The sequence below is a fragment of the Lynx canadensis genome, chromosome D3 (assembly GCF_007474595.2).
Source record: "Lynx canadensis isolate LIC74 chromosome D3, mLynCan4.pri.v2, whole genome shotgun sequence".
In the NCBI taxonomy this organism is placed as follows: Eukaryota; Metazoa; Chordata; class Mammalia; order Carnivora; family Felidae; genus Lynx; species Lynx canadensis.
The window spans coordinates 78,972,812-78,994,861 of record NC_044314.2 but is presented as its reverse complement, the minus strand read 5'-3'; positions in this window follow the sequence as shown (position 1 = coordinate 78,994,861).

Here is a 22,050-nt window from a genome sequence, read left to right as displayed (position 1 = left end):
TTTCATGTGACTATCAGAAACTTCCAAATTGCAAGTGTGGCTTCTGTTTCAATTATACTGGACAGCTTTGTTCAAGACTGGCTGCTTTGAGCATACAGACTTTACTTTCCTCATCTCTGTCTGTAGAATCTAGCACTTGGTTGGGACATGTGTGCAGAATATGTTCTTGATGACATGTTTGGCTTCACTGTGATCTTGCTTGCAGCTTGTTTAATGCAGAATCATCATTTGATTGATATTTGCCTTGTTGTGGTTCAAATGGAGGGACCCCCCCCCCTTTTCTGGAGCCCCAGCCTGGCGAGGGTGGGTTGGAAACAGCAGAGGCAAAAAGCTCACACCATGACCCTTCACCCTGTAAGGATAGCCTGGAAACCCAGATGGTGGCCCTCAGAGGGATACCTCCAGGACAGATTTGCCTCCAGGAGGCAAATGGTTTGGCTTCAGGAAAGAGAATCTATTCCAGAGGAAGTCAGAGAGTAGATTTTGTTCCAGGGAGGAGTGTTGCCCTAGGCGCTCCCAGAAAAGACTGGAGAAGCAGCAGATGGGGAATGAATATTGGCCATGATACGACGGTTCTCATTCAATTAAAATATCAAATGGGAAAGTAATAGGAACAGGGCGTTTAGTGGTGGGCTAAAGACCAGGCTGAGCAGGGAAAATGAAAGCAACATTATCTCAGGTGGGAAAGACATGGCCTTGAATTTTTTTCCACTTAAAAAAAGTTTTTTCGCTTCTTAGTCTTTTGTAAGAGTTGATACTGACTTATATTTGACAAGTCTAGTAACCATTTATAGTTGCTATTAAAAGAAACCCTTAAAATAACTATGAAAAGTCAGGTACCATTTCCCCTCCTGGGTTTCTTAGTTTTTAAGTCTTGAATGTTCTGTCAGGCCTCTGGGTCTGCTCAATTTCCTGCCAAGTGGGTCAGGAATCTCTGGGTAACTGGGATGGAAGGAGCGAAGAGGAACCAGTCAACCCAGTGGGCGAATATTTACCCTGCCCCTGAGGCAATGGGGAGCAGGAACTGGAAAGGGTGTCCCGTGATCCAAGAGGTCTTGTCTTTCTCAGAAATCGTTTGGTGCCAAGGGCCAAAAAACCCAATTAAATTTGTGAGGGAAAAGGACTTATTGGACAGACTTTGTAAAATCTCAAAGGACCCCAGGGCATTATGGGGCAGGATTATTGTCAGGTCGCCATTTTTCTAGAGATGCTTCCCTCATCCATCCCGTGATTCTCTCTGTTGAGGAACTTCCTCTCATAGGAGAACTGTAGTCTGTTTGACTCAGAAATTTCCTCTTCTCCATTTTCCTCTCCCTTGATTCCGGCATTGTTTTGGCCTGCCACAGAGGCCTGACTCAGACTTCGTGGGCTCAGAACCCACCAGTCCCTGATGATCATTTCTATTTGTGGTAGGAGTTGAATGAAGGAAAATCTTGATATTTTTGGTGGTGGTGGTGGGGATTGGATGTTTCGCCACCTCTCACCAACTTCAGAACTGTGAAAACCTAAGTTCCCAGTTTTTGTAATAAGTCTTTTATGTGGAAATAAAGTTTTGTTGGAAAAGCCTCTGCAGAGAGCTGTGCCCCATGGTATGACCTCTAAAAACAGAATTATCTTGGTAGTGGTTACTGTGTGTTACTTCCCAATATCATTTTTTCTCCTTCTTCTCGATAAACCCTAATTTTGTTTGCAAATTCTTCTTTTTTTTTTTTTTTCAACGTTTATTTATTTTTGGGACAGAGAGAGACAGAGCATGAACGGGGGAGGGGCAGAGAGAGAGGGAGACACAGAATCGGAAACAGGCTCCAGGCTCTGAGCCATCAGCCCAGAGCCCGACGCGGGGCTCGAACTCACAGACCGCGAGATCGTGACCTGGCTGAAGTCGGACGCTTAACCGACTGCGCCACCCAGGCGCCCCTGCAAATTCTTCTAACTACAGCTTTCAGGGTAGACCTAGATCAGGGATCAGCAAACTTTTCCAGAAAAAGGCCAGAGTAAATACTTGAAGCATTTGGTGGTGGGGGTCTGAATACGGGCTCTGTCACAACTCGTTGTGTGACAGCTCTCTGCTGCAGTGTAGAAGCAGCCATGGACAGTGTGGCTGTGTCCCAGTAAAACTTCAGTTATAAAATCAGGCAGTGGACCAAATTGTGACCTGCAGGTTGTAGTTTGCCAACCCTGCTCTGGGTAATCCAAGGCAGGGCTTCTGAGTGTCAGCACTAATGACATTTTGGACCAGATAATCCTTTGTTGTGGAGGATTGTTTTGTGTGTTATAGTATGTTATAGCAGCACCCCTGGCCTCTACATCTCCCCCCACAGTGTGACAGCTAGAAATGTTTCTGAGCATTGCCAAATGTCCCTGGGGGCATTTCCCTGGTGACTGTTACTGCTCTGGGGTAGTTACATGAACTTGAGCTAATCCAAATAGGCCAACGGGAAGGGCTTTTATGGTCCATAATATGGAGAGAGGTTCTTCTGTCTGGCTCCTCTTAGACGTAAACGAGAAAGCACCGGCACCAAATGGTATCCACAACCATCTTACAACTGTCTTATGATGACGCGCATCGGACTCTGGATGGAGTCTGCACTGTGGATGGCAGAGCAGAGAGAGACTAAGAATCCAAGACCTCTTTGAGTAGCTTTGAATCAACCGGACCTGAAGCCCTCCTTACGTATGGTCTTCCTGTTGGAGAAGATGACGCGTTTCCTTATTGTTTTATTTTTTTTTATTTTTTTTTTTCAACGTTTTTATTTATTTTTGGGACAGACAGAGACAGAGCATGAACGGGGGAGGGGCAGAGAGAGAGGGAGACACAGAATGGGAAACAGGCTCCAGGCTCCGAGCCATCAGCCCAGAGCCTGACGCGGGGCTCGAACTCACAGACCGTGAGATCGTGACCTGGCTGAAGTCGGACGCTTAACCGACTGCGCCACCCAGGCGCCCCTCCTTATTGTTTTAGATGGAGTTTGTCAGGGATATTCAAGGAGGTAATTTGTCAGTGTGCACAGAAAGATTTCAGTAGGTTACCCTCCGGTATGCCTGTGTTTGTATGTAATGGCTGGATATCAGTCATGAGGCAAGCAGGGCAGCAGGGCCTGTGACTGGCGTCTCAGCATCATCATGTTTCCTTTTGGCCCCACAGAGGCCTTGGAGCATTTATCTTGCTACCTGCCCCCCACCCCACCCCCAGCCAGCACGGTGGTACATGGCTCCTTTCTGGCTCCATTGCAGTTGGAGTTCTCTGTGAACTTGTTCAGCAATGTGGGTCTTTTAGAGGCACTTAAGCTGCCTGATAGGTTACAGAGAATTTTTTAACGGTGTCTTCCTAGGAAGGAGATTTGATCAGAAAACAGTGGCAGCATTTGGCCTGATACATGGGCATCGGGTCCCGAATTGCAAACGTAGTGGCTACAAAGATAAGAGGAAACCAATTTCTACTCCATTCAAATCACAGTTCCTCTTGGGATCGTGCCCTTTATTGCTTTCAAGTCTCCCTGGTCACTCCCTTCCCCACCCTCCCCTTCCAGTTCTTGGCTGCTACTGAGGTGGGAAAAAGGCCTGTAGAACAGAATCCATAAAAAGAAGACTTCTAAGAAGGTTTTCACAGCAAGCTTATTGAGCAGTGTTGGAAAGGCTACCGGTCTTAAGCGGAGAGGCCCTGGCTTCAGAATTTGGCTCTGAACTTGCAGGTCATTTCACTTGGCTGAGCCTCAGTTGTACTCATCTGTGGGAATGGGTAGAATGGTATGTGCCCATCAGTCGAATGAGATAATGTATGTGAGTGAGTGTGATGAGTCAGGAGATCGGAGGAGAGCTGCTTGGACAGAACAGAGGTGTGATCAGTGGATACTTCGGGCCCACATTCTTCTCCCTTTTTGGTGGTACCCATTGTTTGATTGTGGTCGAGGTTTCCTTAGTCTGGGCTGAGATTAATGGGATGTACAGAACCGGGGTGTTTGTGGGGGTATTGGGGAACGCCATGGCTCTAGGCAGTGGTCTCAGAGCCAGGTGTCAGGGGCATCTCTAGGCATCTTCCCAGGTCTCACAGACAACTACTGGCAGTCCTGAGGAACTCGGGGCCCACAAAAAGAAAGTATCACCACCGGTCCTCCAAATGGGGAGCAGTGAGGTGGGAATTGGCTTTGTAATTTGCCAGTCCTGAGTCTGAACCCTCCCCTGCCATTGATTCGCTGTGTAACCCTTAGGATAATTAGTTAACCTCTCTAAGCTCCATCGGTAAAATGGTGACAATAATAGACTTTTTACCAGAGGGTATTGGAGGGAATTGCGTGAAGCATATGCCTGGCCCATAATGCGTGTGTAAACATTACCAGCTGCGGTTTGTACTTTTATTGTTTGGAGGCTTGTTCCTTCCATCTTTCCTAAAATGCCCCAACGGCTTATTATGGAATGTGGTTGTTTCAGGAAAGCGAGGGCTTGGGAAAGATGGCATCTTGAGGACAAACTGTCAGGATAGAATTGTGAACGCTGCCAGGCTTGGGTCAGGCTTGAGACATTTCATCACCCGCTCCTGAAAACCAGCTCAGATTCCTCCACCTCCTTCAGCCCTTACACTCAACCCATTGCTAAGCCCTGCTCTTGGTTTTCCCCTAAATGTATCCTGAACGGGGCCTGCTTCTCCATCTCCCCCGCTCCCAGCCCCGTTGGAGCCCCCGTATCTCACCTAAACCCTGGTAGCAGCCTCCTCGCTGGTCTCTGCTCCCGCTCCTGTCTCCCTGCCACCCACACCCCCTGCAGCAGCTGGAGAGGAGGCTTGAAAATGTAAATCAGAACACATCTTCAGCTCCTTGAAACCCTCCAGTGCCTTCTGACTGCACCTAGAATAACAGCCAACATTTCCCACGGTCTGGTGGAGAATGTTCTCTACCCGCCCCTTCAGGGTGGCTGAATTTTTCTCCTTTTTTCAGGTCTTCATTTAAATGTTGTCTGTGACCTGTTTGAGTCAGGTGCTTCCCATCCCTTCTGTCTACAGTATTTACAGCTGGTCATCACAGACCTACTTGTGTGTTGATTCATGCAGCCTTGGGAGGGCAGTGATGCTGTCTGTCTTATTTACCACTCTGTCCTTGTACCTGGCACATAGTAGGTACTGTATAATATCTGGTCTGGCGAATGAATGCCATCAGGCCAGTGATTCTGTTTGTCTTTCGTCACTTCACGCCTTCTGAGGGGGAGAAACTCTGTATACAGGTGCTGTGAAGCTCTTAATAATTGGAATCTCACTCCAGTGTGGTAAGAGGTGGGAGAGCTTAGTGGTTAGTTATGCACACTCTGATGCCAGACTTTCTGGGTTCAAATCCCAGTTCTGCCCCTGTTACCTGTGTGCCCTTCAGCAAGTTACTTAGATTCTCTTTGACTCAGTCTTCCCCTTTGTCAAATGGGGATGACATCAGTATCTACTTACGGAAGCTAATTAAGGTGATCTTTGTGAAACCATTGGTACACTGTGTGTGCTGAGCCATGGTGGCTGCGATTACCCAATTAGCATGTGTTGAACATTTCCCTTTCTGGGTGAGTTTTACACCTTCTCTCTTTTTCTAATTTTTTGAGGTCAACGCACTATTTATGTGACTCTTTGAGCATCTATTTCATGCTCTACCCTGGGAATACAGAAATGATCCCACAGATTTAGTTCCTGTTCCCATAGGGCTTACATATCAGCGGGGAATACAGGCTTCAAACACATAATCGCAGGTGAGATGAATGAACTGAAAAAGAAAGAGTGTGCAAGGGGAATACATTCCAGGGAAATGAAAACTTTGTGTGTGTATCGGGGCAAAGAAGTTCTACCCAAGAATGTAGACCTAAGCTGAAGAGAGAGCTCAAGGTAGAGTAAGATCCATTCAGGAGATAGAAGGTGCTGGGGTGGGGGGGAGGGGAGAGGATGCTGAGCAGAGGGAACAGCTTGTGCAAAGGTCCTGAGGCTGCAGAGAACATGGCACATTCATGACTAATAGGTGCAGTGACTAATAAGTACATAGCTGGATAACCTGGTTATGGAAAATAATTGCTTGAATTTTCAGGGATCTCTGCAGACAAGACCAAGAGATAAAAATTTGAATATAAGAGCTTTATCTGGGAGGTGATTCTGAATACCAGTTGAGGAATGAGAAGGTGAGAGAGGGAAGGGAAGGAGCTGGGAAAGGATGCATAATCAAAGAAGTTACCACTGTGGGCAAGTAGGGAACTGTAGGAGCCAGTGTCAAACATGCATTTCAATTATCCTACCCCATAGATTATGGAGCTGGGGAATTTACACACCATCTACCATTAGTCACTGTTGGAGGGCTGCTCTTGGTAGGGACCAGGGGTCCTTAATTCCCTGGCACCTCCATCCTGCCATGCATGTGAGCAAAAGTAGAGTCCAGTCACCAGAGAAAGCTGTCAAGCAAATGAGAGCAGGTGTTGGCTCTTGGAAGTTGGGCCAATATGGTGAAGGCCAGGGGACCCCGCAGGGAAGCAGTGAATCTGCTACACACCCCGACCCGCCTTGACGCTTGACACTATTGGGGTCAGGCAGGAACAGCTTGCGAAGGCCCTTGTGAGCTGTCGTGAAAGATTTTGGATTCTATCCTTTAGGGAGCCGCTGTTGGCTTTTAAGCTGAAGCGAGGCTTCATCAGACCTGCAACTTAGACCACTCTGGTCCTTGGGTGGAGAATGAACTGTTGTGGCCGAGGAGCAAATAGAGAATTCGGGAGGTAGTCGCGGCTCTCTGGGTCAGAGCAGGTGGAGTTGGGATGGAGAGCAAGCTGGGGAGACGTATAGGAGCCGGAATGGACCAGATTGAGTGAAAGCCTGCATCTGAGGAAGGTGGTGGCCCTTTTCCATAATACCGTCCTTATGCTAAATTAGACACAGGTGTCTCCGAGACTTGGCAAGTGGGGCTGTAATTTTCCCAAGCCCCCCACCCTCCACCCCTTACCTGATAAAGCTCTGTCATCTGCTGCAGTCTCGCTGCCCACTTTTCACAGCACTTCACAGGCTGCTGGGACCAGCATAAAATGAAAAGCCCCTATTTCCCACCTTGCCAGCTTTCCTTCTGCCTGGCCCACCCTGCTGTGCCTAGCAAGGATTGGCTGCAATGCCAGCGTCTGAACCAGCATTATTGTCAAGGAATGTGGAAGCAGCCGGGCCAGGGAGCAAGGGGCGGGGATGAGCATTCCATTTGCCATCTGTGGCTCGAGCGAGAGCTGTGTTGATGAGATCCAGGACCGTTTCTGTGTGATCCGGAGAAATGCATTTCAACTGAGCTGGCAAGGGGGGTCGTCATCTCTAGGCTCATGTGGGTGTCCTGTGGGGTCACTGTGTTCTCTGCGTGTGGGGCTGGGATGCGGGGTATAGAAGTCTGCTTTGTCCCCAAACCTAAGTCCTCTGTTGGGCCCTGCTGGGCACAAAATGCTGCCTTGGTCTTCTGGCGGCTGTAGAATGGTACCAGCCCTGGCTGAACACATCCTCGTTAAAAATCACTCAATTACCATTCATCTTAAGATTTTTCCGAATCTAAAGGGGTCTTCAGGGTCATTCATTTAACAAATCTTTATTTCCGGAAAATTTCACTTTTCTTCTGAATAAAGCCTACCCCTCCTCAATTCAGTACTCTGATCACAGGGGTACCAAGAGAGCTGTTGTTGCAGTGAGGCTCGCCGTTGGCCTCTGATGAATACGCCCCAGACCCAAGCTGGGCCCATTAGAATGCTCCTCTGAGGGTGTGGACCGAGAATAGAGACAGGAAAGGTAGTCCTTCGTATCTGAAATTGTAATGTATGGAAGATGGTGCATGGCTGGATGTTGTTTTGTTTTGTTTTGTTTTGTTTGCCCAAGAGACAAAACTGTTTCGGGAGGAGAGGGGAGAGAGAGAGGAGACAGATTCTTTTTGGCCCAGCTATTTCCTGTTCTTTTAGTTCCATGTAACTCCCCAATATTCCTATAATGAATTTGTCTTTTTTGCTTATGCTGGCCAAAGTGAGTGTCTTTGATGTGGAGGAGAGGGGGCTAAAAAAAGTCTCTGCCCACAGACTGGCAACGTTTTGGAGGCCTTTAAAGGGTTAGAGAGAAAGTTTGTTTCAACTCCCAATACTGGACATTTTTAGGGTCACCCTGAAAAGAGACCCTGTGCCCATGAGCAGCTCGTCCCCACTCCTCCCTACAGCATGGCCGACCCAGGCCCTGGTAGCCGCTAATCTACTCTCTGCATCTGTAGATTTGCCTAGTCATATAAACGGCACCACACGCTGTGTGGCCTTTCGTGTCTGCCTTCTGTCCCTTAGCGTAATGTGTTCAAGGTTCATCCGTGTCGGAGCACATATCAGAGCTTTGTTCCTTTTATCCTGAATCCTATTCCGTTGAATTGGGAGACTGCATTGTGTTTATCCATTCATCAGATGATGGACATCTGAGTTGGGTATTGGACATTTTTGGTCATTGTGACTAGTACTGCTATGAGCATTTAAAATAGCAGTTCAGAGCATGTCGCTCCAGTGCTGACTCTGTCATGCCTCCCAAACTCCAAATAAATGCACAGGCTCTCACCATGGCCCAGCGGGCCCCATCCGACCTGGCTGCTGCCTCCCTCTCAGACTCCTCTCTTCTCTGCTTTTCCTTGGACACACCAAGATTGGAATGTTCTGTCCCCAGGCATTCCCAGGATTCTCCTTTACTTTGCTGACATCTCTGACCAGATATCACTTCCTCAGAGAGGCTTGCTCATCCATCACTTCTGACCCTGCTGTATCCTTCTTCATAGGATTTTCTTTTTTTTTTTTTTTTTTTTTTTTGAAATTTATTGACAAATTGGTTTCCATACAACACCCAGTGCTCATCCCAAAAGGTGCCCTCCTCAATACCCATCACCCACCCTCCCCTCCCTCCCACCCCCCATCAACCCTCAGTTTGTTCTCAGTTTTTAACAGTCTCTTATGCTTTGGCTCTCTCCCACTCTAACCTCTTTTTTTTTTTTTTTTCCTTCCCCTCCCCCATGGGTTCCTGTTAAGTTTCTCAGGATCCACATAAGAGTGAAACCATATGGTATCTGTCTTTCTCTGTATGGCTTATTTCACTTAGCATCACACTCTCCAGTTCCATCCACGTTGCTACAAAGGGCCATATTTCATTTTTTCTCATTGCCACGTAGTACTCCATTGTGTATATATACCACAATTTCTTTATCCATTCATCAGTTGATGGACATTTAGGCTCTTTCCATAATTTGGCTATTGTTGAGAGTGCTGCTATGAACATTGGGGTACAAGTGCCCCTATGCATCAGTACTCCTGTATCCCTTGGATAAATTCCTAGCAGTGCTATTGCTGGGTCATAGGGTAGGTCTATTTTTAATTTTCTGAGGAACCTCCACACTGCTTTCCAGAGCGGCTGCACCAATTTGCATTCCCACCAACAGTGCAAGAGGGTTCCCGTTTCTCCACATCCTCTCCAGCATCTATAGTCTCCTGATTGGTTCATTTTGGCCACTCTGACTGGCGTGAGGTGATACCTGAGTGTGGTTTTGATTTGTATTTCCCTGATAAGGAGCGACGCTGAACATCTTTTCATGTGCCTGTTGGCCATCTGGATGTCATAGGATTTTCTGTAACAGAAGTTGTATTACTTATGTGCTTGCTTTTTTTCCCCCTAGAAGGTAAATTCAGTGATTGGTGGGACTTTTTCACTGCTGTATCCTCTGTGTTTGGCTCATACTAGGAACTTAACCAATAGTTGTTGAATGAATGAATGAATGAATGAATGAATGAAAGAAAAGATGGGACCTTGCAGACGACACATGAGAAGCTGAGGCCCAAAGAGGGATAGTGCCTGGCCAAGTTTACATGGCTCATTTGCTCTCTCAACTCCATTCCTGTGTTGCTCCTCCAAACTTTCCTTCCCTCAGATGTTTGGATGCTGGGTAGCTTGTGCTAATTCCAGTCACCATTACTTGGGACTACTTCCTGCTAAACCAATTCGCAAATCAGAATCTCAAACCCTTCAGATTGGGCACCTCTCCCCGTTTCCTTACTTCTCCAGCCACCCGTCCCATCATTTCCCAACACACATCCTACCTTTCGACCCTCCTGAAGGACTTACAGTTCCTTGAGCACCCGGATGCTCCTTCTTGCCTCTTACCATTGCCCATGCTGTTCCCTTTGTCTGGAATACTCTTCCCACAAACCGCCTACTATAGATGGCCAACTCAGACTCATTTTCATGGCTCAGGTGGCCTTTTATACCATTAGGAAGACTTTCCTACCATGGTGTTCCACCCAGACTGAGCAGGATGCCTCTCCAGTGCATATTGAAGGCCTCCATTATAACAATATCACTCTACTGAGGTTGACTGGGTCTCCTCCATAATGTAGATGCTGTGAGTCTGCAGTGACAGGGTCATGCCTTTCAAGCTTGAGACTTTATTCCCAATCCCCTGCACAGTGCCTGGCCCAGTGAAGGCACTTGGCAACCAAGGCTTATGTGGGTTTCTTTGTTTTGATCAAAGGAGGAGAAGTGGATGCAGCAGTGACCCATAGCTCTCCTACCTTTCAGCGTGCTTCAGCCAGTTGCCACCTGCCGGGATCCACATCTATGCTAGAACTGCCAGGATTCAAACTGTCTATGGGAAGCAGTTCAGAGGGTCAAGGAATTAATACCTTCTGCTTCAAGAGCAGCCCTTAACCAGTGATTCTTGGGAGTTGATGTATAAATACCCCAGCTCTCCTTTTCTTTGGATGGGCTATTCCATCTGAGACCTGAATGGTAAGGAGGAGGGAAAAGATGTGTTTTGCACCTGTCCTCAGGGTTCCTCATGGAGAGACAATGGGATTAGGCTCCTGTTGCCCTCTGTGGTAGCTCGCTATTTCCTCGCTTCTATACTGGTGTTTCCTCCACTTCATAAATGGACCACTTTCACTCAATTCCTTGTCCAATCCAATGGAATTGTCAGAATGCCAACACCCTCGCCAAAGGCCCCAGCATGTGTGGGTTCCTATTTTTTCTTCAAGACCATGATGACACCAACTGGAATGTATCAGCCAACCAAACAAGCTCATAAATGCCAATTAGTTACATTGATGAGCAATGTTTATGGGTTCCTGCAGATCAATTCATAAATATTATAAATTGCAACAATTTCTAAATAATGCCCTGTGACTAATGGCTCTGGTTGTAGTGGATTTTATCACTCTGTTGAGTACCTAATCGTCCTCAGCATCACTGAATGTTTTTGTGACCTGCAACAACACGACAATGACTTGAAGTCCAGCAGCTCCAAGGTCAAAGAGACTGCTTTTCTAGCTTCTGTCCTGGTTGATGAGGGCCTTGGTATTTCAGTTTTTAGTGGTCTAATCTTTTGTGCATGTGCATATGTGTGTGCACATGCATGCAGGTCTGTGTGTGTGTGTGTGTGTTTGGTGGTGGAAAGCTGTCCTTTTCTACCACTTAGGAAATACCATGTATTCTGGTCTTTTCCTGTTATTTCAGAGGCTCATTCATTCGTTCATTCATTCAAAAGATATTTATTTATGGAGCACTTTCTATGTGCCCCACACTCTGTGAATGCTGGGAATAGAGCGGTGTGTTGGTCAGGATAGGCTATGTTGTGCTGCTGTAACAAGTTAACTTTGAAATCCCGGAAGCTTCCAATGACAGAGGTGTTTTTCCTCATTCATGCTGTTCATCCAGTGTGGATCAACCAGAGATGAGCCTCCATGTAGTCACTCAGGGACCCAGGCCGATGGAACCTTGCCAGTCACTGTGGCTGGGGAGCTGATAACTAGAGAGTTACTGTACCTGCTTTTCTGTGTGTAAGCCCAGAAGTGACATGTCTCACTTCTGCACTCAGCCTGTGAGCCAGAATTAGTCACTTGGTCCTAATTAACTGCAAAGGAGGCTGGGGAATGTGGAAGGAGCATTACTTAACTCCTTAGCTTGTGTTGTAGCTCACATTCTAGGAGACGGTAGGGGTCAAATAAATTTATTGCATAAATAATTGTTTAACAGTAAGTGGGGTGAAGGCTACAAAAGAGAATTTGGGATGCTATGAGAGTATGAAATAGGAGACCCAGTGCCTTCTAGATGGTCTAGAATGCTTCCCCAGGGAAGGGGTGGTGTTTCGGCTGAGACCTGAGGGTGAATAGGAGCTGGTCAGAGGGAGCGAGGGACCCCACTGTCTCACAAAGACAGATCACCTCAGGCTGTACTCTCAGAGAACTTACAGTGTGGCTTGGGAGATGAGAAATAGAGAGAAATAATGATAATACCAGTTAGCCAGCAATGGCAGCCCACGTGGTTGGATATGTGCTGTGTTAAGTGCTTTCTGTGCATTATCTCACTTAATCTTACAAACATTTAGAAATGTACTGCCCAGCAAGTGTCTGGGCAGGGCCTGAGCTCACGTGTGCACCTCAAGTTCATGTTCTTTACCACTGTGTGCCACTCCCTCCAGGGTGATTGCCCAGTGACTGACCAGTCTAGCTCAGTGCTCATTGAATGCTGGGGTATAAGAGAAGGAGCTCTCCCTTCTAAGCTGATCTTCCTCTGCCTCTCCAATAAGTCACTGAATCTCCCCAGACCTCAGTTCATCATGAAAATGAGAGCATGTGGCTAGATCAGAGCTTTTAAAAAATGTTGTAATGTAGTGGAATATTTTTAAAAATGCAATCCGGGGCGCCTGGGTGGCACAGTCGGTTGGGCGTCCGGCTTCAGCCAGGTCACGATCTCGCGGTCCGGGAGTTCGAGCCCCGCGTCAGGCTCTGGGCTGATGGCTCAGAGCCTGGAGCCCGTTTCCCATTCTGTGTCTCCCTGTCTCTCTGCCCCTCCCCCATTCATGCTCTGTCTCTCTCTGTCCCAAAAATAAAATAAAACGTTGAAAAAAAAATTATAAAAAAAAAATGCAATCCAGTATTTAAAGCAGGCAGGTTAGTAACCTAGGGAAGATCCCTAAGCCTCACCCCTACATTTTCCCATCTTGTGTAACCGCCCCTGGGTCCCCCCTGGAGGGGCCTGGCATTCAGCAAGTGCTCAACAAACTACTGAACCATCTGAAGTTACTTCCAGTCCTCAAGTCTGCTGAGTGTTCCCAGTATTATGATTAGCTGTGGCTATTCGATTATACCAATGGACTCCCTTCTTGTCTCTTGTGGTAGGTAGAGTAAGGGCTCCCCCCAGCCCCCGAAGGATATCCACACCCCAATCCTGGAAACCTGTAAATATGTTACCTTACGTGGTAAAAGAGACTTTGCAGATAAGGTAAAGTTAAGGATCTTGAATACAGAGGATTGTTTATAGATGATCTGGGTGGGCCCAATGTCATGTAACCTCAAGGGTCCTTATAAGAGGGGACAGGTAAGTCAGAGAAGATGTGGGGATGGAAGCAGAGGTCAGAGAGAGAGGTTAGGAGATGCTACACTGCCGTTTGTGAAGATGGAGAAAGGGGCCACAACCTAAGGAATGTGGGCAGTTTTTCGAGAAGCTAGTGCCTCCAGAAGGGATAAAACCCTGCTGACACCTTGAATTTAGCCCTGCCAAGTTTCGTTTCGGACTTCTTCCCTCCATAACTGTCAGATAATAAATTTGAGTTGTTTTAAGCCACTAGGTGCATGATACTTTGTTACAGTGGCAACAGGAAACTCCGATATCCCTCGAAACAACAACGTAACCTATACTGCAAGTTGCTTGTATCTGTGCTTAATGGCCAGACTATTAATTGTAGCTGCCATGTGCCAGCCACTATGCTTAGTGCTCTTCTCTTATTTAATTCTCCAAACAGCCCTGTGCGTAGAGACTGTCATGTCCGTTCAGTAAAGATGAGGAAACTGGGGCTCTGGAGAGGTTAAGGGCACGCAGGTGTGCATCTTTATGACTGTCACTTTGAACAGGTAAATTGCTTATCTTTGTTTAATTAAGTTTTTTTTTCCCTGAGGGTTTATTTTATTTCTTCATTTGGAAGATGTTCTTCTTTCTTAATTTTACTTGACTTTCTGTGTTGGTGTCTGTGTGTTAGATAAAGCAGCCACCTCTCCCAGTCTTGAAGGAATGGCCTCGTGTAGGAGGTGAACCTCATTCAACCCTGCCCTAGCTCTTGGTTATCTCTCAAACCTCTGTGATTGTCCAAGTAGCCTGTTTTATTTTTATGGCTCCCAGTAGTTGAGGGTGTGCTGAGACCTGTCTGTGTCCCAAGGGCAGGAATCTTGGTCTGCACCTAGAGTCAGTCAGGCTGATTAGAAGCCAGACCCTCAGGTAGCAGCCGTTAAGGTATGCAGCATATACAGTCCCAGTAAGCTCCATGGGCCATCAGAATCAGGTGATGTAAAGGTGTCTCCATAGTAGATGTGAACATTGGGGCCCCAGACTAGGGTATAAAAACATTTCCAGAAGATACCAGCTAGTGGAGGCAGAGGGAGAGAGCACAAAAGTGATGTCCATCAGCCTCTGTTCCCTGAGAGCCCCTCCCTAGGCTCTTAGCTGTGTCCCAGACCAGTAGCCCCCGGGCCAGAGCTCCTGCACAAGCAAGACTCAGAAAGACCTGGGGTATGTTTGGCTGCTGTCTGTGCAGTGCTCTGGGGGTGAGAGCCTGCCAAGGAGTCTCTCTCTGATTGGTATAGTCCTGTGGGACCCAGCCTGGCAAGCTTTCCTGGCCTCCAGAGTCAGGTGATAAAGGGGTGTCCCCTTGGGCAGCCAGAAATACCACATAAAAGCTCCATCTGGGAGATACTGGGGCTCTGGAGTGTGGCAGAGGCAGAGCTGAAGACGGTGTCCCCCAGCCAGCAGGCCCCTAGGTATGTGCCAAATTAGATGTGTGGCCCTCAGGCCGCCTCTGTGAGATGAGCAAATGAGCCTCATTCAGAAAAGTCTGGGCACCTCTCCATTGGCTTCCTGTGTGCTGGGCCTGGGGAGGCGGGTCCACCAGCCAGTTCTCAGATCCCTGGAGTCTTGTGGACCTAAGGGACATCAGTTTCCAAAGCTAGATGTTGTGGGGGCTTGTCCCTCTGCTGCAGGGTCTGCAGAGTTGGGGTGCCGACATGTGCTTCAAACTCTTTGCTTCTCAGGGAGCAGCTCTGGGTTTTGAGTTCCCTCCTGAGTACGGGTAGCTGTGCTGGGGATGGGGTTTGTGGCAATATCAGGTCCCGGCCTTTCCTAACCACCTGGATGAAGGAAGGTCTTCTCTTATTCACAGATGAGTAGGTTTTTTCCCTACAAGTGAACCCACCTGTGTTCTTCAACATACCTCTAGGCACTGCCTTCCAAGGTCTCATCCAAGAATTTGCCCCATTCTCTGGGCATCTTGGGGCTCTGCCTCTTCACAGATTCTTTGTCCACAGTCTCTCTCCATAGAGAGGGAGAGACCTATCTCTCTATCTCTAAGATTGTAGACAGATTTATCTATCTATTGTAGGTAGATCTCTCTATCTATTTATATCCTTTTTTTTTAATGTTTATTTTTGAGAGAGAGAGGCAGAGACAGAGTGCAAGCAGGGGAGGGGCAGAGAGAGAGGGAGACACAAACCTGAAGCAGGCTCCAGGCTCTGAGCTGTCAGCACAGAGCCTGATGCATGGCTCAAATTCACTAACCGTGAGATCATGACCTGAGCCAAAGTCAGACGCTTCACCGACTGAGCCACCCAGGCGGCCCTGTATATATTTCCTTTAAAAAAGATCCTTTCCGTGAGATGTGTTTTCCTTTTTGGCTACCTTATTCCCATGTTTCTTTTTTTCCCCTTCTTCTCCAAAAATATCTGCGGCCTCCATTTCACTGCCCACTCAACCCCACCCCCCAGCAAGTTTGTGTCCCCACACCACCCCACCGGCATACTCTGTCTCTTCCAAACTTTCACAGGCCACCCAAGATCTAGCAGATATGACTCTCCATTCTCCTTCTCCTTGCTTCTCAACTTTCTTCACGCCCTCAGCACGTTCCAGCTTTTCCTTTTCAAAATTCTTTCCCTAGTTTTGATGGCGCTGTTCTGCCGTCTGTATAACCTTTATTCATCTTTCCCTTTCAAAACTCACTTCTCCTGCTCTTCCAAGAGCAAGTTCTCGTCAGGATTTCATGGTTTTCACTCTTCTTGCTGGCTACAGCTGTTCTTCTCAAGCCTGATTCTACCTTAGAGTCACCTGGGAGTTTCAAGAAATACTGATGCCCATAGTTTTAGGGCAGGGAAACTATTCTGTGTGATACTCCAACGGCAGATACGTGTCTTTCCTTTTTTTACTGAAGTATAATTGACATACGGTATGATATTAGTTTCAGGGGTACAACACAGTGATTTGATATTTATATGCATTATGAAATGATCGCCATGGTAAGTATAGTTGCCATCTGTCACCATACAGTTTTTACAATATTGCTGTGTTCCCTGTGCTGCACGTCACATCCCTGTGTCTTATTTATTTTATAACTGGAAGACTGTGCCTCTAATTTCTTGCATCTGTTGGCCCATCCCTGCAACCCTCCTCCCCTCTGGCAGCCATCAGTGTGTTTTCTGTGTCTGTGAATCTGTTTTGTTTGTTCCTTTGTTTTTCTTTTCAGATTCCACATATAAGTGAAATCATACAGTAATTTTCTTTCTCTGACTTATTTCACTTAGCATAATATCTGCTACATTCAATGACAAGGTTTCATTTTATGGCTGAGTAATATTCCATTGTGTGTGCGTATGTATGTGTGTGATACACACACATCTTCTTTATTCATCTATCGATGGACTCTTAAATTGCTTCCATATCTTGGCTAATGTAAATAATGCTGGGGTGCCTGGGTGGCTCAGTCGGTTGGGCGTCCGACTTCAGCTCAGGTCGCGATCTCGCGGTCCGTGAGTTCGAGCCCCGCGTTGGACTCTGGGCTGATGGCTCAGAGCCTGGAGCCTGCTTCCGATTCTGTGTCTCCCTCTCTCTCTGTCCCTCCCCCATTCATGCTCTGTCTCTCTCTGTCTCAAAAATAAATAAATGTTAAAAAAAAAAAATAATGCTGTGTGATGAACGTTGGAGTGCATATGTCCTTTCAAATTGGCATTTTCTTTTGCTTCAGATAAATACCCAGAATGCAAATTGCTGGATCCTATGGTAGTTCTATTTTTAATTTTTAAAGGAACCTCCATACTCCCAGAGTTGGCTGTACCAATTTACATTCCCACTGACAGTGCACGAGGGTTCCCTTTTCTCCATTTCCTTGCCAATACTTGTTATTTCTTACCTTTTGATTTTATTTTTTTAATGTTTATTTTTGAGAGAGAGAAAGAGATACAGAGCACAAATGGGGGAGAGGCAGGGAGACACAGAATCTGAAGCAGGCTCCAGGCTCTGAGCTGTCAGCACAGAGCCCGACATGGGGCTTGAACTCACAGACCATGACCTGAGCTGAAGTCGGATGCTTAACCAACTGAACCACCCAGGCGCCCCATCTTATCTTTTGATTTTAGCCATCCTCACAGGTGTGAGGTGATCTCTCATTGTGGTTTTGATTTGCATTTCCCTGATGGTAAGTGATGATGAGCATCTTTTCATGTGTTTGTTGGCCATCTGGATATTGTCTTTGAAAAAATGTCTATTCAGGTCCTCTGCCCATTTTTAATTACACTGCTTTTTTTTTTTTTTTTTTTTTTTTTTAGTTGCATGAGTTCTTTATAGATTTTGGATGTTAACCCCTTACCAGATATGTCATTTACAAATATCACCTCCCATTCTGTAGTTGCCTTGTCAAAAAAGCATTTTAGTTTGATATAGTCCCATATTTTTTTTCTCTCTCTCTCTCTTCCTTCCTTCCTTTCTCCCTTTCTTTCTTTCTTTTTTGCTTTCTTTCTTTCTTAAAAGTAGGCTCCATGCCCAACATGATGCTTGAACTTACAACCCTGAGATTAAGAGTCATATGCCCTACCCACTGAGCCAGCCAGGCTCCTCAATGTGGTCCCATTTTAAAACTTTTACTTCTGTGGTTCCTGCCTGCAGAAATAGGTCTAAAAAAGTATTGCTAAGATTGACGTCAAAGAGCTTACTGCCTATGTTTTCTTCTAGGAGTCTTATGGTTTCAGGCCTCACATTTAGGTCTTTAATCCATTTTGAGTTTATTTCTGTGTATGGTGTAAGATAGGGGTGCATTCTTTTGCATGTAGCTGACCAGTTTTCCCAACACCATTTGTTGAAGAGACTGTCTTTTCCCCATTGTATATTCTTGCCTTCCTACTCATAGATTAATTGGCCACATAAGCCTGGGTTTACTTCTGGGCTCTCTCTTCCTTTGATCTGTGTGTCCGCTAATGTGCCAATATCATACTGGTTTTTTGTTTGTGTTCTTGTGTTAGACTCTACTGTTTTGATTACCATGGTTTTGTAGTATAGTCTAAAATCTGGGCGTATGATACCTTCAGTTTTGTTCTACCTCAGGACTGCTTTGGCTGTATGGGGCCTTTTGTGGTTCCATACAGATTTTAGGATTTAGTTCGGTGAAAAATGCGGTTGGTGTTTTGATAGGGATTGCATTGAATCTGAGGTACATGTCTTTATACATCTGTCAAAACCATAGAACGTGCAATACCAAGAGTGAACCCTTATGTAAACTATGCGCTTTGTGTGATAACGATGTCAATGTGGATTCATCAACTGTCACAAATGGGCTGTTCTGGTGGGGGATGTTGATGGTAGTGGTGGCTGTGTGTGTGGCCAGAGGGCATGTGGAAATGCTCTGTACTTTTTGCTCAGTTTTGCTTGTGAACCTGAAACTGTTCTTAAAAATAAAGTCTGTTAATTAAAAATTGCTGATGCCAGGCCCCATGATCAAAAAATTTGGCTTACTTGTCACATTTGATGCTGAGACGCAGTGAGATTGTGCAATGCCAGGCAGGACTCTCTCCCCGAGGGGTTTTCTATCCAGCTCCACTGGTCACTTTAAGGAAATCCCCAGATTTAACTTTCCAGCTCTGCTCTTTTGCCTGATTCTCAGGTGGACCCCCTCCAGCTGTATGGATGTGTGATGTCACACTCAGCATCTTTTTCGGATCCCTGTCTGTTGTTCCACGTTTTGATCGGCACACCCATCCTTGGCGTGGCCGCTCAGGTTCTAGAAACCTCAGAGTCCCAGCATCAGGGATTCCGTGAGTTCAAATCTCCAACCTGTCCTCCAAGCCGAGCCCCCTCACCCTATCTTCCTGCCTCTGCACGAACCTTGCTAACCATGGAAGCTCTCTCCTTGGCTAGGATCATCTCCTTTTCAAAAACACCTTTATTTTTTATTACACAACTGATACATGTGGATCGTAGGGGAAAAAAAATATTGGAAAGCATAAAGGAGAAAATAAAAACCTCCCATAATACTATCACCCACCAACTACTATTAATGTTTAAGTATATAAAAGTAAAGAAAAAGGGTTACATTGTGAAGGTTGCCATTTTTCACCTAACGTGACATCACAAATATTCCCCTATCACAAATACCCTTTCAAACCCTTTAAAATAATTTTTATATTATTTTGTCTGCAAAAGTAGTACATGTTCATTGTCCAAAAGTCAAACAGTTGGGAAGTGTGTGGAATGGAAAAATAGAAGTGTTTCCACGTCTGGACTATCCAAAGAGCAGTCTAAAGGGGTTGGAGGGTGAGAGAGTCTTTTCATTCTTCCTGTTGTTGTTGAGACAGATAATTTGATATTCGAAGAAAGGATTTGTTGGCATTCTTTATGCCTGTTTTCTGGAATCTTAAAAATGGAATTATGTAATTTCCCCAGAGCTCAGGGCATTTAGACGTTTTAAGCTGGCACTTTAGGGCCATTGCTCCCCAGTCCCCACCTCCCTGAGGCTGGCTGCACTTAATAATTCCAACACACTCCTCATGGCCAAGGCAACCTTTCTTTTTCGGGCTGTCCTCATGGTTGGAAAGCTCTTCCCTGTGTCATGTTGGAAACTGCTTCCTTGTCCCTTTAGCTCTTGGCCCCAGGCTTTCTTTATGGAGCTAGTAAAAACAAACCGAAAGAAGCAAAAAGGCAAAACAAAAACCCAAACAGTCAACACCCACTCTCTTTTTGACTTGCCTTCTGGCCTATCTCCACTGAGGATTGATCCCTGGCTGCCTTTGGAGGCAGGATAAGGTTAAGAACACTGCGGCAGTGGGGTGCCCAGGTGGCTCAGTTGATTAAGCCTCCGACTTCGGCTCAGGTCATGATCTCATGGTCTGTGGGTTTGAGCCCCGCATCGGGCTCTGTGCTAACAGCTCAGAGCCTGGAACCTGCTTCAGATTCTGTGTCTCCCACTCTCTCTGCCCCTCCCCTACTCTCTCCTTCTCTCAAAGATAAATAAACTTTAAAAAAAACAAAAAAGAACACTACTGCAGAGTCAGACATCTTGGGCTCCTGCAGCAGGCTTCTTCATTCTCTATGAGGCTCAGTGTGCTCACCTGTGAAACGGGGCTACTACCACAACCCACTTATTGGGTTGCTGTGGGGATTAAATGAGTTATATGTGTGAAGCCCTTAGACCAGGCCTGGCACGTACCATCATCAGGTGTCCACAGGGTCTGGATTCGCCACAGAGAAGGGGAAAGTGGTGAGCTTATCAGGCTCTGAAACTTCACCTGGAAAACTCACCTGGCTGCAGGGACTGGTCTTTTTCACATCTTCGATTTGGAATTCATTTCTGTGATTAGCGTTGTGTGTCTCCCTCTGGCTGCAGGGACCGGAACTTGAAATTTTGAGATTGGTGGGAAGAACACGGGGGTGGGGGGATACACACAGGGGAGCAGGAGAGGGGAGGTGCATTGCCACGGGGTGGAAAACCGCAAGAAGTAAGTGATCCTGACCTGACAGCTGCTGGCCCCAGTGCTTAGGAGCTGGGTGCACTTGGACAAGCTCTTTAAGCCTCCATTTTCTCATCTGCAGAATGGGTTCATTAATGTGTGATGGGGAATAATAATATGCCTAACCTCGCTGATTCAGTTTATTGGGCGCCACCCACCTTCACTCTTCATAACAACCCCCTGAGGCAAGAATTTAACATCCTTATTCTACAGATGAAGACAGCGAGGCTGAGTTGCTTTCTCAAGTCGGCACACGTGGAACGTGGTGGGGCTGGGACCGGAATCCAGGCAGGTTCCAGAGTCTGGGCTCTTCGTGATCTCGTTTTGCTGCTAAATTGGGTAGTGACAAGCCCACTGCTTACTGAGCCTGGTGTTTGGTGCCTTCTTTCCTTTCATCCTTGTTAACAGCCTTGGCTACATAACCGGCCCCCCAAAGTCACATAGTAGGCACGCAAGGACTCTTCCCGTGGGTGAGAGATGGCTTTGTTGTAGAGCAGGGTCCCTATCCCTGCCTGCATATTGGGTTCATGCAGGGAACTTGTACAAAATGATGATGCCTGACTCCACACCAGAGCTTCTAGTGTCTTCACTCTGGGCTGGGGACCCAGCATGGGGAATTTTTAAATACCCTGCGTGGTTCCAGTGTGTGGGTGGCATTGAGAACCATGGTGTGAGGGGTTCTGTCTTCCTCCAGGCATGGTTCTGAACCTCAGCTGCATGTTGGAACCGTCTAAGAGCTTCTAGATTCTGATCTCATTGGCTTGAGCATCACTCATTGAGCTAATTAATGCCTATCAGACCTTGTTAGGTGCTGTCCACTGCATTAATTAATTGAAGCCTTGAGTGACCAGCTCGCCCTAGTTTGCTGGGGATTTTCCATCCCAAGAACTCCCACTCATCAGATGTGAGCAAACCAGGGGGCTTTTTTTTTTAATTTATTAATTTTGAGATTGAGGGGTGGGGAGAGTGAGCACAGGGGAGGGGCAGAGAGAGAGGGAGAGAGCCCAATCACAGAGCCCAACGTGGAGCTTGAATTCATGAACCTTGAGATCACGACCTGAGCCGAAAGCAAGAGTCAGGCGCTTAACTGAATGAGCCAGCCAGGTGCCCCATGCTCGGTCACCCTATTTAATCCTTCTCTAAAGTCGTATTTCTTACTGACCTCATTCACTTATTTCACAACAAATCTCCAAGGAAAGTTCTGCTGTTAAACCCATGTTGCAGATGAAGAAACTGAGGCACAGAGAGTATTGGTCACACAGCAGA